We start from the raw sequence: 16690 nt of genomic DNA on the forward strand, positions 1-16690 counted from the left end.
GAGTTCCAATCATAAGTGCATATGATGCAAGTAGAGAAAGTATGTTAGCTTATGCCTCTCCCTCATATGAAATTGCAATAGTGATTACCGGTCTTGTTAACAATTGTCTAGGACAATTCCGCACACCAACCCATCATTATTCCACACTCGCTATTTATAATATTTAGTAATATATTCTAACTTTATGATAACAATACCTACTTTTATATTTTAGCTCTCCAATATCATGCAAAGTTATCCTATTCATACCCACAACGTAGTTTTATTTCTCGTTTCTAGTTGGAAGCAAACGTTCGGTGTACGTAGAGTCGTACCAGTGGTAGATAGGACTTGAGAGAATATTGATCTTACCTTTAGCTCCTTATGGGTTCGACACTCCATACTTATCACTTCCACCTTTGGAAATTGCTACGATGATTCCCTGCACTTGGGGATTATCAGGAATGCATTGTGGAGTAGTTATTAGATGATGGGTTGCTAGAGTGACAGAAGCTTAAACCCTAGTTTATGCGCTACTTCGTAAGGGACTGATTTGGATCCATATGTTTAATGCTACGGTTAGATTTTATCTTAGTAATTTTCTCATAGTTGCGGATGCTTGCGAGGGGGTTAATCATAAGTAGGAGGTTTGTTCAAGTAAGAACAACACCTAAACACCGGTCCACCCACATATCAAATTATCAAAGTAGCGAACACGAATCAAACCAACATGATGAAAGTGACATGGTGAAATTCATGTGTGCCCTCAAGAACGCTTTGCTTATTATAAGAGACCATTTTGGCATGTACTTTTCCAAAAAAGGATTGGGCTAGCTTGCTGCACTTTATTTACCATTATCGTTACTTGCTCGTTACAAATTATCTTTCTATCAAACTACCTGTTACCGACAATTTCTGTGCTTGCAGAGATTACCTTGCAGAAAACCACTGTCATTTCCTTCTGCTCCTCGTCGGGTTTGACACTCTTACTTATCGAAAGGACTACGATTGATCGTCTATACTTGTGGGTCATCAAGACTCTTTTTTGGCGCTGTTTCCGGGGAGTGATGTCTACTACGCAACCTTCTTCTTGTAGACGTTGTTGGGCCTCCAAGTGCAGAGGTTTGTAGGACAGTAGCAAATTTCCCTCAAGTGGATGACCTAAGGTTTATCTATCCGTGGGATGTGTAGGATGAAGATGGTCTCTCTCAAACAACCCTGCAACCAAATAACAAAGAGTCTCTTGTGTCCCCAACACACCCAATACAATGGTAAATTGTATAGGTGCACTAGTTCGGTGGAGAGATGGTGATACAACTGCAATATGGATGGTAGATATAGGTTTTTGTAATATGAAATTATAAAAACAGCAAGGTAGCAAGTGGTAAAAGTGAGCGTAAACGGTATTTCAATGCTAGGAAACAAGGCCTAGGGTTCATACTTTCACTAGTGCAAGTTCTCTCAGCAATAATAACATAATTGGATCATATAACTATCCCTCAACATGCAACAAAGAGTCACTCCAAAGTCACTAATAGCGGAGAACAAACGAAGAGATTATTGTAGGGTATGAAACCACCTCAAAGTTATCCTTTCTGATCGATCTATTCAAGAGTCCATAGTAAAATAACATGAAGCTATTCTTTCCGTTCGATCTATCATAGAGTTCATACTGGAATAACACCTTAAGACACAAATCAACCAAAACCCTAATGTCACCTAGATACTCCAATGTCACCTCAAGTATCCGTGGGGTATGATTATACGATATGCATCACACAATCTCAGATTCATCTATTCAAACCAACACAAAGAACTTCAAAGAGTGCCCCAAAGTTTCAACCGGAGAGTCAAGACGAAAACGTGTGCCAAGCCCTATACATAGATTCCCAAGGTCACAGAACCCGCAAGTTGATCACCAAAACATACATCAAGTGAATCAATAAAATACCCCATTGTCACCACGGGTATCTCACGTAAGACATACATCAAGTGTTCTCAAATCCATAAAGACTCAATCCGATAAGATAACTTCAAAGGGAAAACTCAATCCATTACAAGAGAGTAGAGGGGGAGAAACATCATAAGATCCAACTATAATAGCAAAGCTCGCGATACATCAAGATCGTGCCGAATCAAGAACACGAGAGAGAGAGAGAGATCAAACACATAGCTACTGGTACATACCCTCAGCCTTGAGGGTGAACTACTCCCTCCTCGTCATGGAGAGCGCCGGGATGATGAAGATGGCCACCGGTGAGGGATCCCCCCTCCAGCAGGGTGCCGGAACAGGGTCCCGATTGGTTTTTGGTGGCTACAGAGGCTTGCGGCGGCGGAACGCCTGATCTAGGTTATGTTCTGGAAGTTTGGGTATATATAAGAGGTGTTGGCGTCGGGAACAAGTCAGGGGGGTCTCCGAGGCGGCCACGAGGTAGGGGCGCGCCCAGGGGAGTAGGGCGCGCCCCCACCCTTTGGGTGCCTCAGGACTCTTCTGGCCCATCTCCGATACTCTGTGGGCTTCTTCTGGTCCAAAAATAATCTCCGTGAAATTTCAGGTCAATTGGACTCCGTTTGGTTTTCCTTTTCTGCGATACTCAAAAACAAGGAAAAAACAGAAACTGGCACTGGGCTCTAGGTTAATAGGGTAGTCCCAAAAATCATATAAAATAGCATATAAAACATCCTAGATGGATAATATAGTAGCATGGAACAATAAAAAATTATAGATATGTTGGAGACGTATCAAGCATCCCCAAGCTTAATTCCTGCTCGTCCTCGAGTAGGTAAATGATAAAAACATAATTTTTGATGTGGAATGCTACCTAACATATTTATCAATGTAATCTTATTTATTGTGATAAGAATATTCAGATCCATAAGATTCAAGAAAAAAGTTTAATATTGACATAAAAATAACAATTATTCAAGCATACTAACATAGTAATCATGTCTTCTCAAAATAACATGGTCAAAGAAAGTTGATCCCTACAAAATCATATAGTTTGGCTATGCTCCATCTTCATCACACAAAATATTCAAATCATGCACAACCACGGTTTCAGCCAAGCAATTGTTTCATACTTTAGTATTCTCAAACATTTTCAACTTTCACGCAATACATGAGCATGAGCCATGGACATAGCACTATGGGTGAAATAGAATATGATGATGGAGGTTGTGTGGAGAAGACAAAAAGGATAAAGTCTCATATCGACGCAGCTAATCAATGGGCTATGGAGATGCCCATCAATTGATGTCAATGCAAGGAGTAGAGATTGCCATGCAACGGATGCACTAGAGCTATAAATGTATGAAAGCTCAACAAAAGAAACTAAGTGGGTGTGTATCCAACTTGCTTGCTCATGAGACCTAGGGCATTTGAGGAAGCTCATTGTTGGAATATACAAGCCAAGTTCTATAATAAAAAATTCCCACTAGTATATGAAAGTGACAAAATAAGAGACTCTCTATCATAAAGATCATGGTGCTACTTTGAAGCACAAGTGTGGAAAAAGGATAGTAGCATTGTCCCTTTTTTTAGTTTTCTTTTTTTGGGCCTTCCTTTTTTTATTTGACCTTTCTCATATTTTTTTGCCTTTCCTTTTTTTATTTGGCTTTTTTTTCAAGGGACAATGCTCTAATAATGATGATCATCACACTTCTATTTATTTACAACTCATGGATTACAAGTCGATACTAGAACAAAATATGACTCTATATGAGTGCCTCCGGCGGTGTACCGGGATGGGCAATGAATCAAGAGTGAAAAGTATGAAAAAGTATGCATGGTGGCTTTGCCACAAAATACGATGTCAACTACATGATCATGAAAGGCAATATGACAATGATGAAACGTGTCATAATAAATGAAACGGTGGAAAGTTTCATGGCAATATATCTCGGAATGGCTATGGGAATGCCATAATAGGTAGGTATGGTGGCTGTTTTGAGGAAGATATAAGGAGGTTTATTTGTGATAGAGCGTATCATATCACGGGGTTCGGATGCACCGGCGAAGTTTGCACCAACTCTCAAGGTGAGAAAGGGCAATGCACTGTACCGAAGAGGCTAGCAATGATGGAAGGGTGAGAGTGCGTATAATCCATGGACTCAACATTAGTCATAAAGAACTCACATACTTATTGCAAAAATCTACAATTCATCAAAACAAAGTACTACACACATGCTCCTAGGGGAAGGGTTGGTAGGAGTTAACCATCGCGCGATCCCGACCTCCACACATAAGGAGGACAATCAAAGAGATACCTCATGCTTCAAATTTGTTACACAACGGTTACCATACGTGCATGTTATGAGACTTGCAAACTTCAACAGAAGTATTTCTCAAATTCACAATTACTCAACTAGCACGACTCTAATATTACCATCTTCATATCTCAAAACAATCATCAAGCATCAAACTTCTCATAGTATTCAATGCACTCTATATGAAAGTTTTTATTATACCCATCTTGGATGCCCATCATATTAGGAATAATTTTATAACCAAAGCAAATTACCATGCTTTTTAAGACTCTCAAAATAATATAAGTGAAGCATGAGAGTTCAACTATTTCTTCAAAATAAAACCACCGCCGTGCTCTAAAAGGATATAAGTGAAGCACTAGAGCAAGTGACAAAGTACTCCGAAAGATATAAGTGAAGATCGATGAGTAGTCGAATAATTACGCAACTATGTGAAGAATCTCTAACATTTAAGAATTTCAGATCTTGGGATATTATTCAAACAGCAAGCAAAACAAAATAAAACGACATTTGAAGGATAGCACAACTCATGTGAAGAAGCAAAAACTTAGGCTAACCGATAATTGTTGATGAAGAAAGGTGGGATGCCTACCGGGGCATCCCCAAGATTAGGTTCTTGAGACTTCTTTAAATATTATCTTGGGGTGCCTTGCGCATCCCCAATCTTGAGATTTTGTGTCTCCTTAATTCCTCTCATATCACGGTTTCCTAAATCTCGAAAGCTTCATCCACACCAAACTCAACAAGAAATCGTGAGATAAGTTAGTATAAACCAATGCAAAGACCTTATCATTTTCTACTGTAACAAATCACTAAAATTATTATTCAACATTGCATACTAAATGCCTCTGCATATTTAATACTCCTATCCTCAAATAGAATCATTAAACAAGCAAACATATGCAAACAATGCAAACATAACAGCAATCTGCCAAAACAGTACAGTCTGTAAAGAATGCAAGATTCATCATACTTACCTAACTCCAAACATTATGAAATTCTACCACACTATATAAAATTTATTATATCTTGTTATGCAAAAAGTTTCAACATTTTATCATATTCTGGCTTTTCTAGGGAATTTTTGCAACAGCGATAAACTTTCTGTTTTGAAACAGCAACATGTATACATGCAAAATAAGCATGGTAAAGGCTATCCTTGACATTTTTATTGAAAATAGAGATGCAAAACATTATTCTAAATAACATCAAGCAAATACTAACAAAATAGAATGACGCTCCAAGCAAAACACATATCATGTGGTGAATAAAAATATAGCCCCAAGTAAAGTTACCGATGAACGAAGACGAAAGAGGGGATGCCATCCGGGGCATCCCCAAGCTTAGACTCTTGGTTTTCCTTTAATATTACCTTTGGGTGCCTTGGGCATCCCCAAGCTTAGGCTCTTGCCACTCCTTATTCCATAGTCCATCGAATCTTTACCCAAAACTTGAAAACTTCACAACAGAAAACTCAACAGAAAACTCGTAAGCTCCATTAGTATAAGAAAATAAATCACCACTTAGGTACTGTTGTGAACTCATTCTAAATTCATATTGGTGTAATATCTACTGTATTCCAACTTCTCTATGGTTCATACCCTCCGATACTACTCATAGATTCATCAAAATAAGCAAACAACACATAAAAAACAGAATCTGTCAAAAACAGAATAGTATGTAGTAATATGTATCATTCGAATACTTCTGGAACTTTAAAAATCCTACCAAATTAGGAAAACCTGACCAATTTGTTGTGTAACAATCCAGAGCAAAAAGAATCAGATAAAAAGCACATTTATGTGAATTATCAAAACTAATTTACTGGGCGCAAAAGTTTCTGATTTTCAGCAGGATCAACACAACTATCACCGTAAGCTATCCTAAAGGTCTTACTTGGCACTTTATTGAAACAAAATCTATAAAACATGATTACTATAGTAGCATAATCATGTGGACACACAAAAACAGTAAGGGTAAATATTGGGTTGTCTCCCAACAAGCGCTTTTCTTTAATGCCTTTTAGCTAGGCATGATGATTTCAATGATGCTCACATAGAAGATAAGACTTGAAACACAAAGAGAGCATCATGAAGAATATGACTAACACATTTAAGTCTAACCCACTTCCTATGCATATGGATTTTGTGAGAAAACAACTTATAGGAATAATAATCAACTAGCATAGGAAGGCAAAACAAACATAACTTTAAAACTTTAAGCACATAGAGAGGAAACTTGATATCATTGCAACTCCTACAAGCATATATTCCTCCCTCATAATAATTTTCAGAAGCATCATGAAAGAATTCAACCATATAACCAGCACATAAAGCATTCTTTTCATGATCTACTTGCATATAAATTTTACTACTCTCCACATAAGCAAATTTATTCTCATCAATAATAGTGGGAGCAAACTCAACAAAATAACTATCATGTGAAGCATAATCCAATTGAAAATTAAAATCATGATGACAAGTTTCATGGTTATCTTTATTCTTTAGAGCATACGTGTCATCACAATAATCATCATAAATAGGAGGCATGCTTTCATCATAATAAATTTGCTCATCAAAACTTGGGGGACTAAACATATCATCTTCATCAAACATAGCATCCCCAAGCTTGTGGCTTTGCATATCATTAGCATCATGGGTATTCAAATAATTCATACTAACAACATTGCAATCATGCTCATCATTCACATATTTTATGCCAAGCATTCTATGGAATTCCTCTTCTAGTACTTGAGCACAATTTTCCTTCCCATCATTTTCACGAAAGATATTAAAAAGATGAAGCATATGAGGCACCCTTAATTTCAATTTTTTGTAGTTTTATTTTATAGACTAAAATAGTGATAAAACAAGAAACTAAAAGATTCGATTGCAAGATCTAAAGATATACCTTCAAGCACTCACCTCCCCGGCAACGGTGCCAGAAATTAGCTTCGTTGACGCGGTATTAGTGCCGCTTTACTCGCCTCCCCAGCAATGGCGCCAAAAATTGCTTGACGTCTACTACGCAACCTTCTTGTAGACATTGTTGGGCCTCCAAGTGCAGAGGTTTGTAGGACAGTAGCAAATTTCCCTCAAGTGGATGACCTAAGATTTATCAATCTGTGGGATGTGTAGGATGAAGATGGTCTCTCTCAAAAAACCCTGCAACCAAATAACAAAGAGTCTCTTGTGTCCCCAACACACCCAATACAATGGTAAATTGTATAGATGCACTAGTTCGGTGAAGAGATGGTACAAGTGCACTATGGATGGTAGATATATGTTTTTGTAATATGAAATTATAAAAACAGCAAGGTAGCAAGTGGTAAAAGTGAGCATAAACGGTATTGCAATGCTAGGAAACAAGACCTAGGGTTCATACTTTCACTAGTGCAAGTTCTCTCAACAATAATAACATAATTGGATCATATAACTATCCCTCAACATGCAACAAAGAGTCACTCCAAAGTCACTAATAGCGGAGAATAAACGAAGAGATTATTGTAGGGTATGAAACCACCTCAAAATTATCCTTTCTGATCGATCTATTCAAGAGTCCGTAGTAAAATAACATGAAACTATTCTTTCCGTTCGATCTATCATAGAGTTCATACTAGAATAACACCTTAAGACACAAATCAACCAAAACCCTAATGTCACCTAGATACTCCAATGTCACCTCAAGTATCCGTGGGTATGATTATACGATATGCATCACACAATCTCAGATTCATCTATTCAAACCAACACAAAGAACTTCAAAGAGTGCCCCAATGTTTCTACCGGAGAGTCAAGACGAAAACGTGTGCCAACCCCTATACATAGATTCCCAAGGTCACAGAACCCGCAAGTTGATCACCAAAACATACATCAAGTGAATCAATATAGTACCCCATTGTCACCATGGGTATCCCACGTAAGACATACATCAAGTGTTCTCAAATCCATAAAGACTCAATCCGATAAGATAACTTCAAAGGGAAAACTCAATCCATTACAAGAGAGTAGAGGGGGAGAAACATCATAAGATCCAACTATAATAGCAAAGCTCGCGATACATCAAGATCGTGCCGAATCAAGAACACGAGAGAGAGAGAGAGAGATCAAACACATAGCTACTGGTACATACCCTCAGCCCCGAGGGTGAACTACTCCCTCCTCGTCATGGAGAGCACCAGGATGATGAAGATGGCCACCGGTGAGGGATCCCCCCTCCGGCAGGGTGTCGGAACAGGGTCTCGATTGGTTTTTGGTGGCTACAGAGGCTTGTGGCGGTGGAACTCCCGATCTAGGTTATGTTCTGGAAGTTTGGGTATATATAAGAGGTGTTGGCGTTGGGAACAAGTTAGAGGGGTCTCCGAGGCGGCCACGAGGTAGGGGGGTGCGCCCAGGGGGTAGGGCACGCCCCACCCTCGTGGTTGCCTCGGGACTCTTCTGGCCCATCTCCGATACTCTGTGGGCTTCTTCTGGTCCAAAAATAATCTCCGTGAAATTTCAGGTCAATTGGACTCCGTTTGGTTTTCCTTTTCTGCGATACTCAAAAACAAGGAAAAAAAGAAATTGGCACTGGGCTCTAGGTTAGTAGGTTAGTCCAAAAAATCATATAAAATAGCATATAAATGCATATAAAACATCCTAGATGGATAATATAATAGCATGGAAAAATAAAAAATTATAGATACATTGGAGATGTATCAAGGAGTGAAGCGCTCTTGGTAAGTGGAAATTGGTATAAGGAAAAAATTATATAGTGTGCTAAAATTTATAGTCACTTGTTACTATGGAAAACAATCCTTTAAGGGGTTTGTTCGGGGTATCTTCACCTCGACCGGAAACTCAATTAGTTGCCCCTCAACCTACTTCACCTACTGAAAATATTGGTTATGAAATTCCTTCGGGTATGATAGAACAACTGCTAGTTAATCCTTATGCAGGAGACGGAACTGAACATCCTGATATGCATTTGATATATGCAGATGAAATTTGTGGATTATTTAAGCTTGCAGGTTTACCCGGAGATGAAGCTAAGAAGAAGGTATTCCCTTTATCTTTAAAGGGAAAGGCATTGACATGGTATAGGCTATGTGATGGTGTTGGATCTTGGAATTGGAATCGATTGAAATTGGAATTTCACCAAAAAAATTAGCTTATGCATCTTGTTCACCGTGATCGGAATTACATATATAATTTTTGGCCTCGTGAAGGATAAAGTATCGCTCTAGCTTGGGGGAGGCTTAATTCAATGTTATATTGATGCCCTAATCATGAGTTCTCAAGAGAAATTATTATTCAGAATTTTATGCTCAGCTTTCTCACGATGATCGATCCATGCTCGATACTTCTTGTACTAGTTCCTTTATGAAGAAGACTATTGGTTTCAAGTGGGATCTTTTAGAAAGAATTAAACACAACTCTGAAGATTGGGAACTCGAAGAAGGTAAAGAGTCAGGTATGAAGCTCGGGTTTGATTGTATTAAATCTTTTATGAATATCGATGCTTTTCAAAAGTTTAGCACCAAATATGGACTTGACTCTGAGATAGTAGCCTCTTTCTGTGAATCACTTGCTACTCATGTTGATCTCCCTAAGGAGAAGTGGTTTAGATATCATTTCCCTATTAAAGAAGAAATTAAAGAACCTGTTTTAGCTAAAGATGAAAGTATCATTTACATTGTTGATCCAGTTGTGCCAACTTCTTATACTGAAAAACCAACTTTCCCTGTTACGATACAGGAACATGCTAAGGTATCAACTATGGTTGGCAAAAGTAATATTAAAGCACCTAAATCCTCTGAACAAATTAAAGTAGAACCTAGTGTTGCTATGGTTAAAGATCTCTTGGTAGAAACTATTGATGGGCATGTTATTTACTTATGTGATGAAGGTGCTAGAATTGCCAAACCCGTTGAAAAAGATAAACATAGACCCGTAGTTGGTATGCCTGTTGTCTCAGTTAAAATTGGAGATCATTGCTATCATGGTTTATGTGACTTGGGTGCTAGTGTGAGTGCTATTCCTTTTACTCTTTACCAAGAAATTATGAATGACATAGCACCCGCTGAAATGGAAGACATAGTTGTTACTTTTAAACTTGCTAATAGAGACACCATCACACCACTTGGGATAGTTAGAGATGTTGAAGTTTTGTGTGGGAAAATAAAATACCCTACTCATTTTCTAGTTCTTGGTTCCCCAGAAGATGATTTTTGTCCCATTATCTATGGTATTCCCTTCTTGAACACCGTTAATGCTAAGATAGATTGTGAAAAACAAATTGTTGGTGTCAGTTTTGTTGATGAGTCTCATGAGTTTAATTTCTCTAAGTTTAGTAGACAACCTCGTAATGAAGAATTACCTAGTAAGGATGAAATAATTAGTCTTGCTTATATTTTCATGCCTCCTACTGATCCTCTAGAACAATATTTGCTAGACCATGAAAATGATATGCACTTGCGTGAAAGAAATGAAATAGATAAAATATTCTTTGAACAACAACCTATCCTAAAACACAATTTGCCTATTGAAACTCTAGGGGGTCCTCCTCCACCTAAAGGTGATCCTATGTTTGAATTGAAACAATTGCCTGACACTTTAAAGTATGCTTATCTTAATGAGAAAAAGATATATCATGTTATTGTTAGTGCTAACCTTCCAGAGCATGAAGAAGAAAGATTATTGAAAATTCTAAGGAAGCACCATGCTGCTATTGGATATGCTCTTGATGATCTTAAGAGCATTAGTCCCACTCTATATCAACACAAGATTAATATGGAATCTTATGCTAAACCCGTTGTTGATCACCAACGAAGGTTGAATCCTAAAATGAAAGAAGCGGTAAGAGCTGAAATATTAAAGCTTCTAGAAGCAGGTATAATCTATGCCATAGCTGATACTAGATGGGTAAGTCTTGTTCATTGTGTCCCTAAGAAGGGAGATATTACTTTTGTTCCTAATGATAAAAATGAGCTTATCCCACAAAGAATTGTTACTGGCTATAGAATGGTAATTGATTTTAGAAAATTCAATAAAGCTACTAGAAAAGATCATTACCCTCTGCCTTTTATTGATCAAATGTTAGAAAAGATCATCTAAGCACACACACTTTTGTTTCCTTGATGGATATTCTGGTTTCTCTCACATACCTGTTTCACAACCTGATCAAGAGAAAACCACCTCTACTTGTCCTTTTGGAACTTATGCTTATAGACGTATGCCTATTGGTTTATGCAATGCACCTGCTACCTTTCAAAGATGTATGACTGCTATATTCTCTGATTTTTGTGAAAAGATTGTTGAGGTTTTCATGGATGATTTTTCCGTTTACGGAACTTCTTTTGATGATTGCTTAAGCAACCTAGATCGAGTTTTGCAGAGATGTGAACAAACTAATCTTGTCTTGAATTGGGAGAGAAGTGTCACTTTATGGTTAATGAAGGTATTGTCTTGGGCCATGAAATTTTTGAACGAGGTATTGAGGTGGATAAAGCTAAAGTTGATGCAATTGAGAAAATGCCATGTCCTAAATATAAAAAAGCCATTCGTAGTTTCCTTGGTCATGCTGGTTTCTATAGGAGGTTTATTAATGACTTCTCTAAAATTTCTAGACCTCTGACTAATCTTTTACAAAAGGATGTTCCATTTGTTTTTATGATGATTGTGTAGAAGACTTTGAAACACTTAAGAAAGCCTTAACTTCTGCACCTATTGTCCAACCACCTGATTGGAACTTGCCTTTTGAAATTATGTGTGATGCTAGTGATTATGCTGTTGGTGCTGTTCAGGGACAAAGAGTTGGTAAGAAATTAAATGTTATCCATTATGCTAGCAAAACTCTAGACAATGCCCAAAGAAATTATGCTACTACTGAAAAATAATTTTTAGTAGTTGTGTTTGCTTGTGATAAATTTAGATCTTACATTGTTGATTCCAAAGTAATTGTTCACACTGATTCATACAAAAACAACAACAACAAAGCCTTTAGTACCAAACAAGTTGGGGTAGGCTAGAGGTGAAACCCATCAGATCTCGCGACCAACTCATGGCTTTGGCACCTGGATAGCAAGCTTCCACGCACCCTTGTCCATAGCTAGTTCTTTGGTGATACTCCAATCCTTCTGGTCTCTCTTAACAGACTCTTCCCATGTCAGATTTGGTCTACCACGACCTCTCTTGACATTCTCTGCATGCTTTAGCCATTCGCTATGCACTGGAGCTTCTGGAGGCCTACGCTGAATATGCCCAAACCATCTCAGACGATGTTGGACAAGCTTCTCTTCAATTGGTGCTACCCCAACTCTATCTCGTATAGGATCATTCCAAACTCGATCCTTCCTCGTGTGGCCACACATCCATCTCAACATACACATCTCCACCACTCCTAACTGTTGAACATGTCACCTTTTAGTCGGCCAATACTCAGCGCCATACAACATTGCAGGGTGAACTGTCATCTTGTAGAACTTGCCTTTTAGATTTTGTGGCACACTCTTGACCCAGAGAATGCCAGAAGCTTGGCGTCACTTCATCCATCCGGCTTTGATTCGGTGGTTCACATCCTCATCAATACCCACATCCTCCTGCAGCATTGATCCCAAATATTGAAAGGTGTCCTTCTAAGGTACCAGCTGCCCATCAAGGCTAACCTCCTCCTCCTCCTCACACCCAGTAGTACTGAAACCGCATATCATGTATTCGGTTTTAGTTCTACTAAGCCTAAACCCTTTTGATTCCAAAGTTTGTTTTCATAACTCTAACTTCCTATTTACCCCCGTCCGACTATCGTCAACTAGCACCACATCATCTGCAAAGAGCATACACCATGGGATATCTCCCTGTATATCCCTTGTGACCTCATCCATCACCAAGGCAAAAAGATAAGGTCTCAAAGCTGACCCCTGATGCAGCCCTATCTTAATCGGGAAGTCATCAGTGTCGACATCACTTGTTCAAACACTTGTCACAACATTATCGTACATGTCCTTGATGAGGGTAATGTACTTTACTGGGACTTTGCGTTTCTCCAAGGCCCACCGCATGACATTCTGTGGTATCTTACCATATGCCTTCTCCAAGTCAATGAACACAATATGCAAGTCCTTCTTTTGCTCCCTGTATCTCTCCATAAGTTGTTGTACCAAGAAAATGGCTTCCATGGTCGACCTCCCAGGCATGAAACCAAACTGATTTTTGGTCACGCTTGTCATTCTCCTTAAGCGATGCTCAATGACTCTCTCCCATAGCTTCATTGTATGGCTCATCAGCTTAATTCCATGGTAATTAGTACAACTCTAAACATCCCCTTGTTCTTGAAGATTGGTACTAATATACTCTATCTCCATTCTTGTGGCATCTTGTTTGCCTGAAAATTAAGGTTGAAAAGCTTGGTTAGCCATACTATCGCTATGTCCCCGAGGCCTTTCCACACCTCAATGGGATACAATCAGGTCCCATTGCCTTGCCTCCTTTCATCCTTTTTAAAGCCTCCTTAACCTCAGACTCCTGGATTCGCCACACAAAACGCATGCTGGTCTCATCAAAGGAGTCGTCCAGTTCAATGGTAGAAGTCTCATTCTCCCCATTCAACAGCTTGTCGAAGTACTCCCGCTATCTATGCTTAATCTCCTCATCCTTCACCAAGAGTTGGTATGCTCCATCCTTGATGCGTTTGACTTGGCCAATATCCCTCGTCTTCCTCTCTTGGATCTTGGCCAAACTTATAGATGTCCCTTTCACCTTCCTTCGTGCCTAACCATTGGTAGAGGTTCTCATATGCCCGACCCCTTGCTTCACTGATAGCTCGCTTTGCAGCATTCTTCTCCATCTTGTACTTCTCTATGTTGTCTGCACTCCTATCCAGGTATAGGCGTCTGAATCAATCTTTCTTCTCTTTAATCGCCTTCTGGACATCATCATTCCACCACCAGGTATCCTTATCTTCACCTCTCCTTCCCTCGGACACTCCGAACTCCTCCAAGGCCACCTTACGAATGCAAGTGGCCATCTTCATCCACACATTGTCTGTATCCCCTCCTTCCTCCCAAGGGACCTCCTTAATGACCCTCTCCTTGAACGCCTGAGCTACCTCCCCCTTGAGCTTCCACCACTTTGTTCTAGCGACTTTGGCATGCTTATCCCGCTGGACACGAATTCAAAAGCAGAAGTCAGCAACCACCAGCTTATGCTGAGGTACAACACTCTCTCCAGGTATCATCTTACAGTCGAGGCATGCCTATCTTCTCTTCTCGAGAGGATGAAATCAATCTGGCTAGAGTGTTTGCCACTACTAAAAGTCACTAGATGTGATTCTCTCTTTCTAAAGAGGGTGTTGGCTACAATCATGTCGTAAGCTAGAGCAAAGCTTAAGACAACTTATCCTTCTTGATTCCTGATGCTATAGCCAAAGCCCCCATGCGCCCCTTCAAAACCTGTGTTAGATGTACCCACGTGGCCATTGAGGTCTCCTCCTATGAAGAGCTTCTCGGCAATCGTACACTCCTAACCATGTCTTCTAGGCCTTCCCAGAACTCCCTCTTGGTGTTCTCATTGTGGCCTACTTGCGGGGCATACGCGCTGATAACATTGAGAACTAAGTCCCCAACTACCAGCTTGACCAGGATAATCCGATGCCCATGTCTCTTGACGTCTACCACTCCACACTTGAGGCTCTTGTCGATCAAGATGCCTACACCATTTCTGTTTGTAGCCGTCCCCATGTACCACAACTTGAAGCCGGTATCCTCCACCTCCTTCGCCTTCTGTCCCCTCCATTTGGTTTCTTGGACACAAAGGATGTCAACACCTCTCGTCACCGCTGCATCAACTAGCTCCCTAAGCTTCCTTGTCAGAGACCCTATGTTCCAGCTAGCTAAGCGAATCCTCCTAGGCTCGGCTAGCTTCCTTACCCTTCGCACTCGTCGAGTCAAATGCGAAGACCCTTGCTCATTTTCCACTACATCCGGGTGCCGATGTAGCGCGCCACTAAGGATGTGACAAACTGATCCTCGCTCACTTGCCACCGTATCCGGATAAGATACAGTGCGCCACCAGGGGGGTGATGGCCTGGCCCTTGCCCATTTTCCACCACACCTGGGTTTCGATGTGGCACGTCGCTGAGAGGGTTACGCCCCAATGAAAATCTTTTGGGTTTCATCTCCATAAGAGTGGCTGATTTTTTATGTTGGCTCGCCAAGCCTATCACAACCCTCCTCCTTTACTCGGGCTTGGGACCGGCTAGGTTGAGACAACATATGCGGAGTAAATTGTTCACACTGATCATGCTGCCATAAAATATCTTATGTAAAAGAAAGATGCTAAACCTAGACTCATTAGGTGGGTTCTCTTGCTACAATAATTTTATTTACATATCACTGATAGGAAAGGAGCTGAGAACCCCGTAGTTGATAACTTGTCTAGGTTAGAAAATATTCTTGATGACCCACTACCTATTGATGATAGCTTTCTTGATGAACAACTAGTTGCAATAAATGTTTCTCATAATACTCCTTGGTATGCTGACTATGCTAATTACATTGTTGCTAAATTTATACCACCTGGTTTCACATACCAACAAAAGAAAAAAATTCTTCTATGCTTTAAGACATTACTTTTGGGATTACCCACATCTTTATAAGGAGGGAGTAGATGGTATTATTAGATGTTGTGTACCTGAGCATGAATAGGAACAAATCTTACAGAAATGTCACTCTGAAGCTTATGGAGGACATCATGCAGAGATAGAACTGCTCACAAGGTATTACAATCTAGTTTTTATTGGCCTACTCTTTTCAAGGATGCCCATAAGTTTGTCTTGTCTTGTGATGAATACTGAAGAATTGGTAATATTGGTAAGCATCGGGAAATGCCTATGAATTACTCACTTGTTGTTGAACCATTTGATGTTTGGGGTATTGAGTATATGGGACCTTTTCCTTCCTCTAATGGGTATACTCATATTTTGGTTGATGTTGATTATGTTACTAAGTGGGTAGAAGCTATTCCAACTAGTAGTGTTGATCATAACACTTCCATTAAAATGCTTAAAGAAGTTATTTTCCCAAGGTTTGGAGTTCCTAGGTATTTAATGACTGATGGTGGTTCACACTTTATTCATGGTGCTTTCCGTAAAATGCTTGCTAAATATGATGTTAACCATAGAATTGCATCACCCTATCATACTCAATCTAGTGGTCAAGTTGAACTTAGCAATAGAGAAATAAAATTAATGTTACAAAATACTATCAATAGGTCCCGAAAGAATTGGTCTAAGAAATTGGATGATGCACTTTGGGCCTACTGAACAGCTTATAAAAATCCTATGGGTATGTAACCTTATAAAATGGTCTATGGAAAAGCTTGTCGTTTGCTTATTGAGTTAGAACATAAAGCATATTGGGCAATCAAAGAACATAATTATGATTTCAAACTTGCCGATGAAAAGAGGTTAT

The sequence above is a fragment of the Triticum dicoccoides genome, chromosome 3A (assembly GCF_002162155.2).
Source record: "Triticum dicoccoides isolate Atlit2015 ecotype Zavitan chromosome 3A, WEW_v2.0, whole genome shotgun sequence".
Taxonomy (NCBI): Eukaryota; Viridiplantae; Streptophyta; class Magnoliopsida; order Poales; family Poaceae; genus Triticum; species Triticum dicoccoides.